An 18,372-nucleotide genomic window follows, 5' to 3' on the forward strand; every position below is an offset into this window, starting at 1 on the left:
TTGGCTTCTCTCTTCAATTCCATCAGGTTTGTCGACGACATGTTTTGATTGTATAACAGCTAAATATTCATCTAATTTCGTTATAGTACTACTAAAATGTTTTGACTTTCCTGATTTTGTAAGAAAACTTTAGAGCTTATGACTTTTATGTAAATGTTGTTAGTATTGAAGATAAATATCTTACTGACTTTGTTAACCCATTGCACGTGCTCTGTGGGTTTGTTCACGTGGCTGTAGTATTTTATGACAGTTTGATATCTGAGATTACAAATGCTTGGTGTTTATGCATATTATGATCAGAAGCACGTGTGCGGAGTTTGTTTTTGCAGACTCGAAAGAAAAAATAAGCAAATAATCGCTTAAGTTCTTTGTTATGTCTATAGAGGAACTTTATTTTGTCTTTCACCGTAATGTGATACCAATATAAATACAGAGATCCAATAAATATATGAGTATAACTATGGAGTACATTTGACTTCTTATATTCATACTGTGACGTAAATCTAGTTGAGAATGTTAGATAAGATTAACTCTTTTCAATTTAGACATGGGAAATCAGCATATTATTTTTCATATAAGGTCGGCTTTATTAAAGTTACGATACCATATTAAACTGTACCTACATTGAAACCTAACCACTACAATTAAGTTAACCGTACACCGCTAGACCTCATAACTCAGCTTGCTGGTTTATCTATCGTATAAACTATCAGGCACGTATTTACTGAAGCAATGCACCTTATGAAGGCCATTAGAGGCGGTACTTTATCGCGTTAGTGCTGGTGTGATTACGAGGCCTCGTTAGTCATGTGTTGGTGACATCGACCGGCTGACGGCCAGCTATGAAGGCCTAGTGCAGGGATGGTAAACTGGCACTCGTGACGTTGGACGAGTGCAGTAAAATATTTCGGGCTTTATTTTTAAATTGTATGCCAGTTTAACTACTTAATAATGATAGATGATTTAACCATACCATTCTTATGCTTATTTCAGGAGTAAAATAACAATAAAATGACAAAAAAATTTGTTTATCGTAAACTGAAAATAGACTCTTATTTACCACTGTATCACTTAACTATTATTAGGTACCTACTTTTGTAACTAAAACTTACCGATTACGAAGGAATATTGGACAAAATCATGAAAATTCCTGATGTTTAAGTTTTCGATTATAGTTCGGCCATTCAGAGAATGCGTTCCTGACACGTCGCGATTGAACTGACGACGTAATAACATTCATTGATTATTGATATAATAATGTTGTTTTAATGCTCCTCAATTGTTAAAACGGTAAACAACCAGCAAAAATATTTTTATCGTAACTGCAACGCCATTGCAAAGTTACGTCGTCAGTTCAATCGCGACGTGTCAGGAACGCATTCTCTGAATGGCCGAACTATAATAACGTAATTACTTAACTCAACAACTTTTGCATATTTTTTTTGTATCGGTACCAAAGGTTTGCAACCCCTGGCCTAATAGATTGCCTTATGCAGCCTTTTTGCTTATGATCGGCGCATCTCTAGTTGTTTGTTGTTTGTCATGTGGCAGAATGTGAAGAGCTTGTGAGCTTAGATATTGTATTGAGGCAAAAACACTTTCTGCTAGTTACGATTTGTTCAACTGCCTTGTAAGGGAGTTGTGTTCTCAGAACAATATTATATTGTAGTTTGCCTTTTTTATCAGATAAGTGTTTTGCAGTATAAAATAGTTTTTTTTTTAATAATCATTTTGATTGGTTGTTTTATTTTAAGTTCTTATGGCTTCCTATTGTTTTATGTTTGATTGGCTTGCTATATGCAGTTATAGTATAGGTATGCATGTAGACCGTGGATTATCGACAGTTTAACAAGCTCATCCAAATACCAAAGTGGACTATTATCGCATTAAGCGAAAGCCGTATCAATGTCTACGATTACTAATTGAATCATTGTCCTTAAGCGTAATACGTAAATTGAAAGAGTAATATTCCATATTGTTTATCTTAATAAGATATGATATGATAAATGATTAAATACAAATTAGTCAAGGTCGAATATTAACAGCTGTTTATCAAATAGGTTGATTTATAAAAATCTATTTTTTTTTTTCATTATTTTGCCAATTTATGTTCTTGAAATATGTAAAAAACATATTTTCTAAAAGTATGTGTTTAAAAATATGATCACAAAGCAATTACCGAAAATTCAAAGTAAACTAAAAAATGTGTAAATTGTATTTTAGTTTATTTACTTATATATACCTATTACACTGATAAGAGATTATATAACACTGACTAACCTAAATATTATTTTCTTTTCAGGTAATCATTGGCTTCTGAATCAGCGAAAGTACATCTACAGTGAGTTACTGAATGCAGTTTCTGATTACAATTGCATAACTTTATATTGAAATCGGAATCAATTTTAGATTTTAATATATGCATTATAAAATTGCAATTTGATAGGACATCATAATATTATGGGACGTATGATTTGTAGATATTTTTTTCTTTCGCGCTCCTATGCACTAAAGGTGCAAGCTATTTAGTGTGACTTAACTTGAGGATTTTTCGTAAAGTTATAGTTTTCTGTTTTATTTTCATTGTCTGTAGATAAAACTATTGTTAACGAATATTTTTAAATACATTCCTTACATAGAAAAATAAAATAGTAAATGAATATATGAACGTCATAAAGGACTTGTCTGATAACTTAATAGATCACGTGTCAAATTATAAATATCAGCACGTGGTGAAATGTTTTGGGTAGGTATGAGTAATTATTTAATACTTTATCCTTTCTTCCTGATTGATAAAAAAGTAAATGCCTAAGTATACGTACGTTACAGTCTTCGTTTTAACATAAGTTTATTTAAAAAAACTTATAAATCATAATGCTCCGAACACATAATGATAAGTTGCTTGAAATGGTCTAATGTAAGAAAATACCAGCTGTGAGATATTTAGGTTTGTTTATTTTAATTATTGCCTAAAGCTCAAACAATTTATACCGACCCAGAAACATTAGAATACGGCCATCGTTAATGTAAAACAAACGCAGCGTAACATTAACATAATAAATTATTCGATTTGGAGTATTGCGCAAGACGTTTTCCTACAATATATCATACTTTGCAATATCCTAGAAAGGCATTCGCCGCCTCGAGACTCGTTTAACATAAATATTTGCAATTAAAATTAAGCTTCACCACCCTATCCGTGCTATTATTCAAATTGCACGCCACAGGAGACCTCAGAAAGTTTCAAATTAATTAAGAGGGCCATAAGACGGCCCGTTAAGGAAATAACAATGAAGGTAGCCCCTTAACTTAGGTATTATTTATCGCTGGTCTGAGGACTATTACAGTTGCCCCCTGTCATGATGTTGCGGCTTTTGTCAACCCTTCCATCCCCGCATACTTCCGTGAACTGCAATCCTCTGGTGCATATTCATTTGTCAGTTGTAAATGCTTGTCTCCGTGATGGCGATAATTATCCCCTGAGGGAGGAACGTAGCGCGGTGAGACGGTGCTCCAAGTGATTATAATTGCCCAATTTTAGTTTAAATATTCATGACGTTGAAGTATTTTTAAAGGGTTAAAATATTTTTTCTTTCCTCATTTTTATATTTTGAATATAGTGTGTAATTATCTCACGGATTTCCTTCTCTGAATCAATCTTTGCTTTACATCATCCTCTGTTCTGCTGTTGCACCATCATTGGCCTTTATAACGTTGTGAATGAAAACTCATTCACTGAAAACAAGTCAGACATAGTTTATAATACGCTAGTTCCCGTTAACACAACGTCGCGACGAGGAACTCGCGTACAGAGAATTCCAATCAATAAATTTCAAGTGTGCGATATTTTCAATAGCGTGACAAGGTAACAAATCAGCGCTCACAATAGGAATTCTTTGCTGAATCTATTGTGCACAATGCATTTTCACACCACCTCGCGGGGACCTATTCCGATACGCAAGGTTATACGATAAGGTCGTAAAGAAAATGGCGCTTCGGCAGTTACCTTTAGTCAGTTTCGTAAGTTATGTCACGTTTTATTGCGTTTTTCAATGGAATGTTTCAGTCAATTGATTCGGTATGGTAAAATGCTGTATGTTTTGTTAAAAATTATTCAAGCTTTTAAAATATTCTGTACTGTTTTGCTAACGTGCACGTTTACGTCATGTTTAACTTTTGCTTGAAATGGTACAGCAATTTGTACGAGTGGCATCGTAGTGGAATATAAATATTTAAGCGTGATCACATTATTCGTATTACGTATTCACTTTGCAGCTCACGACGAGGAATATGCATAATTCCGCATAGGGATGCTGACGTATCGCTTGCACTTTTTCTTTGTCGACGCTATGCCTCGAGCGAGGCGCATGCTACAGAATGCATTCTTCCTACGGTTTCTGCCGTCTGGCAACTTTCATACATATAATTTCAGAGAAAATTGCCTTTGAAGCCTTTATTTTAAGCGCTCATTGTCTGCAACTCTCGACTTCCCCCCGAGTTCCTTTTATTGAAGTTAAAGCCTAGCATTATGGTATTTCGAAAACAATAACCACATTTTCTGTTTTGTTTTCCCTTTTATCTTTTGTGTACAGATGTTATTAGGTACGGGTTGTCTTTGTAAATTAGATTTTACATGATCATAATATCGTTTTCTAACCGGAGTGAGTGAACCAAATTGAGTAAAAACGAACAGAGAGAACGAAATGTGTTTTATAGATATTTTATCCTTGTTCTCATAATTTTGTGAGTCAACTTTGTTAAGGGTTTGATAGCGACTACAGTTAACTGAGTTGCCTTTTTTCACGTTTATTTGTATTGCTTTTCTTTTGTCTTGCAAAGAGCGTTTTATGTTGCGGCATAACTGTGCTATTTCTTACTCGTTTCATATTTTTATACAAATAAAACCAGTTTATATATTCAACTGTTATCAATTATATGACATTTTTCTTGGTTGTGATACAATTATTTACATTTGAGATACTTAAGTGTTTTTGATAAATATTGGCTTGGTCTTGATACATAAAAAGTGTGTTATTTTATACGGTCAATAATATTGTAACAAATATTGTCGTAACTTTTCAAAGCTCACTATCTTTTATTGAACTTGTAAGTCGATGACCCTTGGTATATATGACAAGGTAAATGATATATACAGGTCACATGTAGTAGGGCTGTCTATCACGTGTTTGTGTCAGCATTTTGTGGGTTATTGTGTGGGTAGATATCTTTGTTCTTTTTTTGGTGGGAAAATCATTAAATCACCATTATACACATAATAATTTCAATGTCACTTAGTTAAATTGATGTAGGTACGTAACGTTTAGATAAGTTACATTATATGCTTAGAAAAATATTCGTCAAATAAAATAAATTATTTCTGCCTGGATTGACGATTATGATTATGAATGAAGTACCTGCCAATAAAAAAAAAAAACGCAAAAAATCAATTTCTAAGTATACCAGTGAACTTATACATACAGACATAGATTATTTTAATAGACAGCCCTATTATCCTGTCCATTTATCTGTCCTTTGGCAGCGATTGTGTACACTTGTCTAGCAATAGAAGTTGAAAACATTTGAAGTCGGATCAACGTCGGCTTGCGTTTCACACTTAGTTGCACAGAACATGGAAGTTGCGTGTTATGAAGAAAATTATTAATTTCTTTGAATACCTACTTGTAATTGTTTGAGTAACGCCCAGAGAAGTGGTTTTACTTGTTTGATTTAATGGCTAAAGCAACTGACTTGTCAGTACAAATCATTTCGTTATTGGATTTGTAATCGCTATGAAAAATTATATGAAATAGTTTACTGCAAAAAAATCGGCAATTCTTATACTTATAAGTAGAAATTAAGTATCAAACTATCTAGTTTGTTTTCATTTTCAGTATAAAGTTCTAATGGTACCTGAAAGTTCTATAACATAATTATGTCATAAGAATATACCTAATTAGGATAAGACTATAAACTGAACACAGATACAATTGCTCTATCGTTTATCGGTCGATCATGTGAGTTCTAAAGTGCATTGTACAAAAAACCAGGTCATCAAAATAATGCATCAGAAATCCGTCTTAAAATGTAGGCCACTTTTATCTTCCATTGTTTATCATCTTTTATCTTTCTTTGAAATGCGAATTCTTTTATGATGAGAGCTTTGTTTTTCTTTAGCTCATTTTCTTTAGTTTGTTCTGGGTTAGGTTTAATCTTAAGTCTGAGAATGATAACAATCGCATCTGTAGCATTTGTACTTACACTTTACAACGTTGAAAGATTTTTTCCTTTAACAACAAACATAACAAAATTATCTCATGTTTTTTTCATAACATGATTGCAACACCAACAATATTGTTAGGTGAATTATTTTCTTTCTTTATTATCACCTTCTTATCTTTTATCTTGCTTTTAACAAAGTGGTCCTGGCTGTAGACTGGTAGTGTTGATATTGATACCACCAACTCCCTTATTTGCTTTGCTAGGCTAGCTTTATACCTTTTTCTTAAAGTCATGTGGTTGGGAGACTTATTTTGTACTCATAAGCTATCTCCATTCAGAAACACTCAAACGCATACTTCCACTTAACTAGCAACAGTAACATAATCCATTCCATTCACAGACTACTCATCACCCTCTTGAGTTCTCAGAATAAAAATATTTACATGTTCTTCTAACATCTGTTAAAAATAATACGCGGCAAGGTCGCCTCGCGGTCCTTGTGACATTTTACACTCTGTGGTTACTGCTTGAGATTGATATGTCTAATGGTTTGAAGTTCTATATCTCAATATACCTATATGATAGAATACGGAACTTCGTTTTCTGTTTGTTTGCTCTTTAGAATCGATTCAGAGGTTTAAATAAAAGGCATACATAATGTTTAGAAATATTGTTGGTGCATGATGTAAATTTTTTTCGGACATTTTACCTAAAGCTTGTAATATGTGCGGAATAATCGAGGAAATAACTAAATAGTATGGCGTGAAATCTTCAGTAAATAATTGATAATTGTGCTTCTCGCTAAGCGTGAGATATGTTCATGAGTTTTTATTAAGCTTAAAAGATTTGGCGATTAGCTTCGGAACTAGTTGATCACTTATCCTATATAAAGGCATGTTGCATTTTTTTACATTCTATTATGTAATAACTGTAACGCAAATTATCTGTTTTCCAAGTGATTATTGTAAGGTTCCACGCAAAATTTAATTCAAAAATCAACCTTAAAAAAACATGGAAGAAAATTCAATTTTCCATAGCAATACCATCGCGGGTTCATTCACTTGCGAAGTCGCGTGCGTTCCAAAGCATAATCCGCGGATCTAAGGGATTGTAGAATGGCTTCCCCACAGAATTACTGCAAATAGTTTTACCTACAACTACGCTTGCATAGACTGGTTCAATGCGTTACCGCCTTTGAAATTCAAGACTGTTTAGTTCACTGGTACGCTTTGTGTATGGCTCTTCTAGAACTTAATATATTGTCCTTGTATTTAGAATGCAGTTGTTTATTTACTTGTTACGTTTTATGGTGCAGTTTTTCATTCAGTTTGAGATTTATGACTTAGTTAATTGAGGTAACAAACGAAACTGTATTTATTTTATGTTTAAGAAGAGGATATTGCTGATTGTCCGATTTCGCATTTAGCGAAACCCCGTTAAAGGTTTTCGGTCTACTTACCAAATGATAAGGTCATCCGTAAAAACGTACTATTCTGTAAAAATATTTTCCTCATTGGGTGAATCAGGAAAAAGTTTCATCAAATTAATGTTTTTGTCATTGGATCAACGACACATAAGTATTACGGAACGACACAGTAATCTGACTTGAAATTACTTAATGACAGAGTAATTTGCTACTGTTGTATCAAAGTCATTGTTCTAGGAATCTATTACAGCTACATCACACGCAATGTTTATGAGGTAACCCGATAAACTCAATGTTTAGCTAGAGTTTTTGTGTGTGATAATGTTAAAATATTTTGCATCCCGGTTGTTTAAGTTTCTATTGATGCATAAATAATACAAAAAATATATCATCTGAAGTATCTTAAATGTCTTACGAGTAATAAATACACAAAATAACATACAAATCAGCCGGACCAATGAACATGTACCTCTCATACTCATCAACACATTATCCTCCTCCTCCGAGCCTTTTCCCAATCATGTTGGGGTCGGCTTCCAGTCTAACCGGATTCAGCTGAGTACCAGTGCTTTACTCATCAACACATTATCAAGGCAATAAACAACACAATTATGTCTGTCAGTCCGTCTAAACGAAGTTCCCCAAACCAACAAGTGAGTCACCGAGCCTACTCGCATACCTTCCCGATCCAGACTAAGCCATAATATTTTATCTTTATCTAGTTTGCCGAAAGTGATCCCACTGGCTCCCGGCCAACATCACGACAGACAAATATTTTGGGGCCAATTCATACGCGCACAGTGCGCCGCCTGCGAGCCACCGCGGGTATAAATTCCACCACTATTTATATTGGGGCTAAATATAAACATTTGACTTTATTGGAACGACCAAAATGTACGCGTTTATACGGAAGTGGACACTTTTGATAAGCTCGGCTTTTGTGGGTTCGTGTTTGAATTTGTTTGGGTTAATATTGTGATGACAGTTTACCGCATGTTCTTTTGATACTCAACTTAGTTTATGCAAAGTTTTATTGATGGGATCAGGATAACGGAAAGGTTAAATATCTATTATTATTTGCTCTGTCTAAGAAATGTAACAAGCTACTCGGGCTATCTTATTCCGCAACATGCAAATAATGATGGTTTATGTAACATTACATAAACATCAAACATGTTTTTGCCCGATCCACTTTCGTATGATGTACAAAATAAAAACATAGCTTATGCATACACAAATTAGTCTTTCGTAATTCTATTATGGTAAGCTAGCGTGAAACAAGGATATACAATGTAAATAAGACATTTACACTGCACTTAACTAATTTACAGACATTCCTAATGCTCTAAAGAAAAGCCGTGCATATTTTAGCGCCATCAAATGAGCCAAGCAAAATTTACGACCAGCACGGACGAAGAAAATTAATAACACAAATCTTCCCGACTATCAAATTTATTTTAGTCAACATAAGCAAATACCATAGGTCAAAACACAGCTTGCGACATAAAACTGGGTACTTTTGCGAGACAATTCGAAAACTTTCACTGCATACAAAAGCGTGGAAATATACAGTGTGTATTCACGTATGCATTGCATATTCGGGCTCACGTCCTCTGAAAAGCGACGGGAAAAGAGTAATGTATGGAGCGGTGCATTTTTCACACAGTGCAGAAAAGGTTTTCAGTGGAAACATTGGCCACGTTGCGGCGCACAGTGGGCGACAAAGTCACGGACTGGAATAAACTGTAGTATAAAACTGACGAATTGGTGAGGCCATCAAGTTTGAAGTGGCTTTTTGGTTGAGTGGAGTTATTGAGCTCGTGAGTTTTTATGCGATGATTGAATTAACGCTTTTATGGAAGTACTGGTAGGCGTGTAGGTAACTTTGGAGTTAGGCTTAATTCTTGATTATTTAAAATACTAGATAGGCTCCAATAAGCTTTAAGAATGACAGATTGTCTAGAATCTTACCTGCTGTGTACACAGTTGCGTTGCATTGTGACAACTGCAGAAGATATATTTTCTTCCAAAACGCAAGACAGGGAGACCGTCTGAAATATTAAATTGATGAATATTTTACTTCGCGTGCTAAGACAGCAAGTGTCCAATGGGAATGAAGAATAGATGTCCTTTTGTCCGTGTACATTTATTACTAGTGCTGAGAATACTTTGTTTCTATTTAAAAAGCAAGTAGCTATTTAAGTTTTTGTTACTAATATTAAGTACCTATATAGGCACTAGAAGATTAAAAAAAAAATTATGGAAGGGCAGTATGGTAAATAGGTAGGTATATCGCATTTCATATCCATACAAAAAATCACCGGATTTAACAATACCTCAACGTTATCATTTTGAGAACAAACAATGAAGGGGAACGAACAACTGCCTATATTTAAAGCATTTGCCGTTTATTGGGATTACTTCTAAGGATTATGCAAGGTTTAACGACCCCTTATAGTTCGTGAGAAGCAACATTTTGCCGTACTAGGAAGAAATGTCTAAATATATCCGCAGTTCGCACTAGATTCCCTGGACATCAACAGTTGAGCTTTGTAGCGATATGATTTATAGCATGCTAGTATTTGCAAGTAATTTTCCTTGCATCTTGACTTAGATTAAATACTGAAATTATTGTTCATCGTTGCAAAACTAGTAAAAGGGGTAAAATAAATGATTTCATTTATAGATAACAGAAGCAACTGTCCTGAAACTTAAACGACACGTAAAAGTATTAAAAAAATAATTAACTACCAACCCACCAACAGTAAAATACATGTAAGGTGGATTTCAAGAGATATTTACCCCTTTTCCATACCCCTGCTTCAAAAGGGCGAGTGGAAATAGCATAAATTCCTAGAATCCTTTTGCGGTTAGCTCTAGAATCGTCAGCTGGAAATAGTAGCCACAAAATCCGTTATTTAACGATTGGCAGATAAACAGACTACAGCCTAAAAGCATTGTGAATGGTTACAAAATATTTGGTAAACAAAGTTTGAGATGCAATTTGAAAAAGATTTTCTATTAATACAGTAAGATATATCAGTAATACATACAGAGTGTGTCGTTCATAATCACATTAAATCCTATCACATATACTTTATGATATTCTATGGCGAATTGTAAAAAAAAATACCTAATCCATTCAGTGGTTTAACCACAGGAGTCATTTTTCGTTTTTATAATTTACAACATCATGTGTAAAGCAGAGATAAAGTTAGGAGTATCGAATGTTTTGCTCAGTTGACAGCTGTCAGTTTTCAAGAGAGAATTTCAGTTGTTTGTAATGACCATAGACATAATATTAGTAAACAGGACTGCGCATATAAACCCAAAAAACGAGCCGAGTGAAACAGTTAGTACGGAGGCTGTCTGTCCCTTTCTAATAGGGTGACTATGAGATTAAGCTATGTGAGACAAATCCGAATTTGCTAAGATTATTAAACACAGATTAGTATTGAAGTTTTAACTTACGCAGTTTGTGACCTTAAGATACTAATAAAGGCTTTTAATAATTAGCGGAAATTAGCAGTATAAAAGCAGGAAGATTCGAAGTGAAGACTGTTTTTTTTGTATTTCTACTTCATATATAGACTGCTGAGCCATTTATGTCGCCTTTCTTCATTTTTTTGGGAAGCTATAACAATAGTACAACAGTTTTAAAATCCATCACCCATATTTTGACTCGTTACAAGAATTCATGGGCACCCTAGTTGTTTGGTTTACGAAAATGTTATTATTAGCTAACCTGTGGAACGATATATTGCAACCACCATAGGATTCACTTTTGCAAGTAGAAACGCAACACTTTTTCACCATTTTAATAGTTTAAATTGATTTAATACAAAAAAATATAAACAAAATTTTAAATGCTGATTACGCGCCAAGAATGTTCAGGGTTACCGCTAGAAAATAAAAAAAAGCAAAATAAAAATTTATGTTGTTTATGTTTTAATAATAAATACGAATAAATTAATGCGATTGTTATTAATTTGTTGACTTACAATTGTTAAAATAAGATAAAAATATAAGTGATTCAATTGTTTTTGGGAAGACAAAACTTTTGATCACAACATTTTTTTATGCTGGCAAGGTGTTAGAAAGAGACAAACAGCCTCCGTTCGAACTATCCCTCTCGGCTCGGATTTGCCTCTGTGTATTATGCAACCAATTTAGTACCTTATTGCGTTAAAATAGAGTTCATTTTCGTAAATATATATTTAGAGCGTGCGCAATCTTGTTTAGTAATATTATATCTATGGTAATGACTGACTTTTATATGGTGTTCTAATTTTCGCACATTTTTATTCTATTTACTTTGTTTGAAAAATTTATTTATTTATTTTTACGTATATTTCTTTTTTATTTCTGTCAATCGACATATATTAACAAGTATATTAACGCATTTCATTTAATGTGATTATGAACGACACACCCGATATATAACCAGATATTTTTAATATAGATAATTTTATTTAAATGCAAGTGCTTTTACCTTAAAATGCCTACAATATACCCATATCATGAATAATTAATTCCCTTGTGTACAATAATATCACGATTATCAATGTGTCAAGCGCAATAATTGGGAACAGTTCCCGAAGGGCTACTGATGGTTGTCCTTGTAACAATTTCCATATAACAACATCAAGCTAAATTCCCAAGATGGGGAATAACTATAGGTATCTTATTTATATGGTATTTTCTTTTTTAGATAAAAAGCTGCATATTTACTTTTAATTTATATTTATTTTAAAAAATTGAATTTGAGCCCTCAAAAATATTTATTTTTACATTTGAACAGTTTCTTTTCTAACGTCCCTAATACCTTCAAATCCAATTGAAACTTCAATAAACATCAACATTTCTACGCGCAAAAGCAACCACAAACCTACAAAAGCCGTCAAAATTACGCGAACCTTCATCAAACAATTTCGGCCCGTTGCACATTAGCCGAGAAAAGGTAGAATGTACATTTCATTAAGTCAACGTACCTTAAAACCACTTGGAGCCGCAATCCTACCAGTCTATTCAACCCAAAGCCTATTAGAGTATACCTTAAAACATCCGCACATGTGCCCTTTCCCTAAGCCTTGCAAAAATACGAGCTACGAAGCTTTTAGATACGCCTTATTGGGAAAGAAAACACTCTGAACTAATTTGAACGAGGGAACTGATGGTTTAGTTAATTGATTTGATAGCAAATAAATGGCCGTGGCAATAAATACAGAGTATTTATTTTTATATACGAAATTACATGTTTGATTTTGTAAGTAAACATCTGTCAACAAATGTAACAAACATTGTAAAGCTTCATAATTATTCAGTCTCTACCTATCATTAACTGTGGGTGTCAAAAATGCTCAAAAATATGAATAGCTCACAATCAAAAGCAAAAAGACACGCTGAAGCGTAGATAATATTCTCCAATAAAATATTCCTATTATACCATTCAGTAGGCGCATTTTCCGCAAAAAATATATAATGAGAGCATTTCCTGCACACGATTGTTTCGTACTTCATGTCCCCCAAGAAAGCTGGGGATTTGTCGGGGGTTGATAATGAATCCCCTCACAGTACATCTTGCAAAGGAAATGACTGCAAAGTGTTTTTCTATTCTCCTAGTAACGGTGGGGCGGGCTGTTTCTAGCTGAGCGACGATTTGTAAGTACGCGGTAGCTGGCAAATGGGAGGATGACGTGAAATTATAATTGTGTACTTATGTCTTTTTAAATGTAAATACAGAAAAGAAAATGATTACTTTATTTTAGGGAAACATTTCAAGTGATATTTACAAACTGATGAAAATATATCTGATTTATCTAAATAACGTAAACGACTCCCAAAAGAGATACTCTTAAATAAACTACCTACCATTAACTTTTCCATAAATCAATACATCTCTCAACGTCCACAGCTAATCAGTAAACCGAGCACAACACAAGAGAAACGGCGGAATAAATTCAAATTCCATTCGAAATCCTTTGTCGCATCAAAATCTCTTCATCCAAGAAAGGTAAGGATTGAGGAAGCTGCGACATTACGGGTGTGCAATGACGCCGAACGCTTTATGTAGTGTGAAGCATTGACGCTGAGCCGACCCCTTCGGTCCTCAGACATCTGCCTTCGAAACATATTAATCTTCGTTGGGGAAAAGGAGGGTTTTTCGACCTTAAAGTTTTGCTGGTCAAAAGTTACAGGTCATGTTTTCTTGGGTTGTAAATTGCTTTGATTTGGAGTGGTCGTATGTAAGAGTACAGAAGCGTGGACTTTAAAAAGTTACTGCGGAAAAGATTAATGGCTACTCATTTATAAAGGCAGAAAAACAAAGAACGAAAGACATTAGGTAATGCTTTAAAATAATTGTATCAATATCTGTAGGATTAAAAGTTCTTATAGACGTTGAAATAACTGGACACAAAGTTGTTATATCGTACGCTAAACATTACTCTTCTAATTATACAATAGATGCTGGCATTAGAAAACTTATACCAACCTAAGAAATTAAGGCTAATAGACATGATGCATGACGCGAGCTAGTTTAATCAATCGAATTGGGCCACGTTAATCCGTGCCTTTTATCTGTTTGACCCAGTTGTTACTATAGTCGATCGTCCCGATAATTTAACTATCCAACTATTATGATGTCTATCGTAACACTACTAAAAAAATCAAAAGTTCTTCTGGAAACTGGAAATGTCGTTATTGTTTAATTTTGTCCTGATATTTGAATTCAAAGTCCAACGAATTAATAATGATCGATCAGATCGGAATTAATATAAAACTTCGAAGGAAACAATTCATCATTTCGTAGCATCGTCAAATATAAACTTAATTAATATCCTGTTAATATCTTCCCTGCTAATCAGTGGAGGAAGACGACTTTGATGTTCCCACCGTAACTGACAAATTAACGGAAGCGTATCAACATTGTGTCAGATGAACTGATTAATTTTGGTATTTCAGCATGTTTTAATCTAATTGTATTACAAGGCAATGTTTAAATTGAACTACAGTTTAAAAAGTAATAAAATTACAATCTAAGACTAATCTATTTCTAAGTTGCAGTAAGAAAATGTAGAAAAAGAATCTCTAAATAATTGATACATCGGTCTTGCAGCGCGCTTCAATGGCAGTAAGACCGCCGCCGTATTGATTAAATTCTTAACAACTAACGCCCATTAGGAACAGCTAAATATATCCTCTCAGAGAGAAACTGTCGAATATAAATCAGAGGGTACACCATTAACACGTAGTATTATATTAAAAGCTGCTTACTAACAATAGGTATAAAGGTATGCTTAAACCATAAATTGATGTTTAACACTTTTCACAAAAATTCCTGCAGTACCTTTTAGAAACACTTAACCAACTATTAAAGGTATGTATAAGTTACTATCTCTCGCCTTTGACCATGTCTGCGGTAAATTCAGGTATGATATGATTTATACGACGTCACTAAATTATACCAGGGTCTATTCCCTGTGGTGCGGGGAAATATTCTCTCTTTTATAATGGAGCTTGGAGTCCGCCAAGACATACCGTATGTTTGGTACCGTTCAATACGGTTTAATTTAGATAAAGTAGCTATCATTTTTCTTTGGGATTACTCTGATTTATTTGTCGGAGGAGTCTTAAAATATTTTAAATAGGTAAACTGTGGATTACCAGAGACGAAATTAATTTTATATAACTTCGATAAAAGCCGCTCTTTGTACCAAAATTCGTACATGCACATATTTAAAATTACAGAATAACAACGTAGAGTATCTAATGTTGCATTTAGATTGAATTATATGACGATAGAATTAACTTGAAAAAATAATAATATATGAGGTGTAGTTTCTTATACAAACATAAAGGTCTTAATGAAGTACCATTTACGACGTATAACCGAAGACCTATTCTTAGTAATAACGTACAGAACAATGTTTTAGGAAACAACATGTGGTGTCCGAATGTGACCGACTGTTTTAGCTTCCTAATAGTCCTATGACAGTGCAGACATATGTTAGCTATCTAATCTAGATTTCTATATGTTCCCAGGATGTTCCCGAAATGGGATGTTTGTTTTGTACACGCATGTTTCACGTAGGAGTTTTTTATAAGGAAATTGTTCGCAAATGAAAAAGTTCTCACCCTATTTTTTTCAGTGCGTAAGACGGTCTGAACTTATGGTCTGTGTTACAGTCGTACTAATAATAACATGGTTTCTGGGAAGATTTCTAGTGAAATATGATGATCAGTCAGATTTTAAGCTTTATCGAAGTCTTTGTGTGTTTAAAACACCATTACCTACACGGGAAGGCGACGGTTAGGCAGATGATGATTTAAAACACACTGAATTAACATGACATGTTACAAAACGTTACTTCAAAACATGACGTTCCTAGGCACAGCAAACATGCGCAAAATCTATTCGATGCACTGAACAGCGTTTAATACGAAACCCGCAGCCAAAACCGCGCTAGGCTTGTTTTTAATTAAACGACGCCGCCATCACGTGCTGCCTAATGCATAAACCTTATAAATAGCGAGCCATAAAGCGCAATGCGCGCCGAATTTCAATGACCGTTATAATAAATAATTTGGAATTAGAATTTAGAAAAGAATTACTGCCTTTAAGATGCTCCTTATTTTCTTTTTTTTTTTATTTATGGCATTCTTTTTTATTGGTTGAGTTATTTGGCCTTTGGGATGTCAATTGTTTTTTTTTTTATACGCTATGGTATTGTAGTTTTCGCCCTTCTTAATACCTATACCTTCGATTTTGAATCATCCTCCGAGCCTTTTCCCAACTATGTTGGGGTCGGCTTCCACCCTTCCGTTTCGCACCTTCGATTTTCAATAAACCTCAATTTTATATTGAAAAATATTATAAGGCATTGATTATCGATTAGAACTAAAATATAGAAAACTACTAAAATATGTTCCATAATGCGTTTTTCCATATTCCATAATGCGAAGACGCCGTAAGTATACCGATCACAACGTATGCAAAATGTAGTGGACCCGGCTGCTCCGCATGGTAGCGAAGACTTGAAAATTTTAATAAAGTGAATGGGCTGCGGTGCTTTTGGATTTAACTTTAAAAATTGAATATTTCTTCGCTCGCTTGTGTTTAAGTTTTGTTTGGAAGTATATTACAAAGAGATTTTAAAGATGTTTGAGAATGCTCTGTTGATATGAGACTGGTTTAACTTAATTTTCATACTCTAATATGATGCTTAACCTTCAATACTAAGTCTGTTCTCCTGATAAGGAAAAACCTCTAAGCATTGGATGAAAAAGAAAATACTTGTTTTTTTAAGATTTTGACAGTCAAAATTCCCCAAAAACTGCACCCATGCTTTGACTGCCAATAAAACTAAAGTACCCATGTAAAATGTTTAAATCACAGCTCCAATATCACTTAGTGAAAAACGTAGACTGAAAAGATGCAGTACCGACTCTTCAAGTACTTATTGCATCAATAAAATGCACCGTAAATGCTTCAAGCGTATCCCAGACCAATTCCCAAGCATTTGGACTTAGCAAACTTAACCCTGCAACCTTTGTAAACCTTATGGTCCTTTAAATAGAGGTTGAATTGTTTGTAGGGGCTGTATTGAAAAGTTTGCAAGAAAAGCTCTTGGTCTAGCAATGGAAGCGAAGTTTTCAAGGAAGGATTTTGTCGTAACTAAACTATAATTTCGTCTTTTATGCTCTGTATTGAATATTATTTGAGGGAGTGATGTGGAGGGTATGGAGGGTATTCGTTTCATATGAGAAGTTGAGAAGTTTTTGTTTTGTTTATCTTTTATTAGACTATTAGATTAGAGGTTTTAAGACTAAGTGGGGACGACCTGATGGTATTATTATTTTTTATTTATCAAAACATGAAACTAGCTGAAGTCTCGGTTGAATACAGAATCAACACTATAAACAACGATTCTAGTTTCTGAACAGAATGGCGTTATGGCGAAGAATATAGAATATGGTTATATATATGCAGGCACGAATAAAATGGGTTTTATCCAAAAAATGTTGACAAAAGCAAACGTAGCCAATAACATCGAAATCCAATCACAGAACAAATTAATGTACAACATAATACTCTGAGACAGAGACACTATAATGAAATAGAAAGCAAACAGGACTATTAAAGCTTGTCTGACTCACACTGAGAACACGCCCAATTATTTCCGTTATTCCTCGGCACAGTTAAGCTTTACGTAAGAGGGTATTATATCATATTTGTAATATTGTATTGTCTGGTCTTTTATGTATATTGTTGTTGCAGATAAAAAAACCCCCGACCCAAAAAAAGTACGCAATTATTATGACAAAAGGTTAAAAACGCTAAACCCTATAAAAAGCAAAAAAAAACTTTTAACACTTCGTAAGTACCAACTAAAGCATATCTGACTAAACTAAATTTTGTCGTGTCGGGGGACCGCTCTAATTATTTAATTAAGATTCGTGTTTTTTTATATACGAATGTTGTAATTAGGTAGGTACCTATCATTTGATTTATGTAAGTATTTTTGAAGGTAAAAAGCGGTCCCCCGACACGTCAAAATTTAGTTTAGTCTGACATGCTTTAGTTGGTACTTACGAAGTGTTAAAAGTTTTTTTTGCTTTTTATAGGGTTTAGCGTTTTTAACCTTTTGTCATAATAATTGCGTACTTTTTTTAGGTCGGGGTTTTTTTTAAATTTATAATTTAATTTTATTTCATGCTTTTTGAAG

General features: G+C 33.9%; 1 protein-coding gene across 9 annotated transcripts in view; it reads left to right on the forward strand.

Moving 5' to 3' along the window:
* The window catches only part of LOC124636273 (protein sprint), a 201,310-nt gene that overhangs the window by 148,950 nt on the left and 33,988 nt on the right, over positions 1-18,372 (forward strand). The window contains exon 2 of one of the 9 annotated variants that reach the window (XM_047172302.1): positions 2,303-2,341. The exons of the other annotated variants lie outside the window; for them this stretch is intronic. The gene's annotated coding sequence lies outside the window, so the exon portion shown is untranslated. The remainder of the gene's footprint in view (positions 1-2,302; positions 2,342-18,372) is intronic. 9 annotated transcript variants of the gene reach the window in all.

The sequence above is a fragment of the Helicoverpa zea genome, chromosome 14, assembly GCF_022581195.2.
Source record: "Helicoverpa zea isolate HzStark_Cry1AcR chromosome 14, ilHelZeax1.1, whole genome shotgun sequence".
Lineage (NCBI taxonomy): Eukaryota > Metazoa > Arthropoda > Insecta > Lepidoptera > Noctuidae > Helicoverpa > Helicoverpa zea.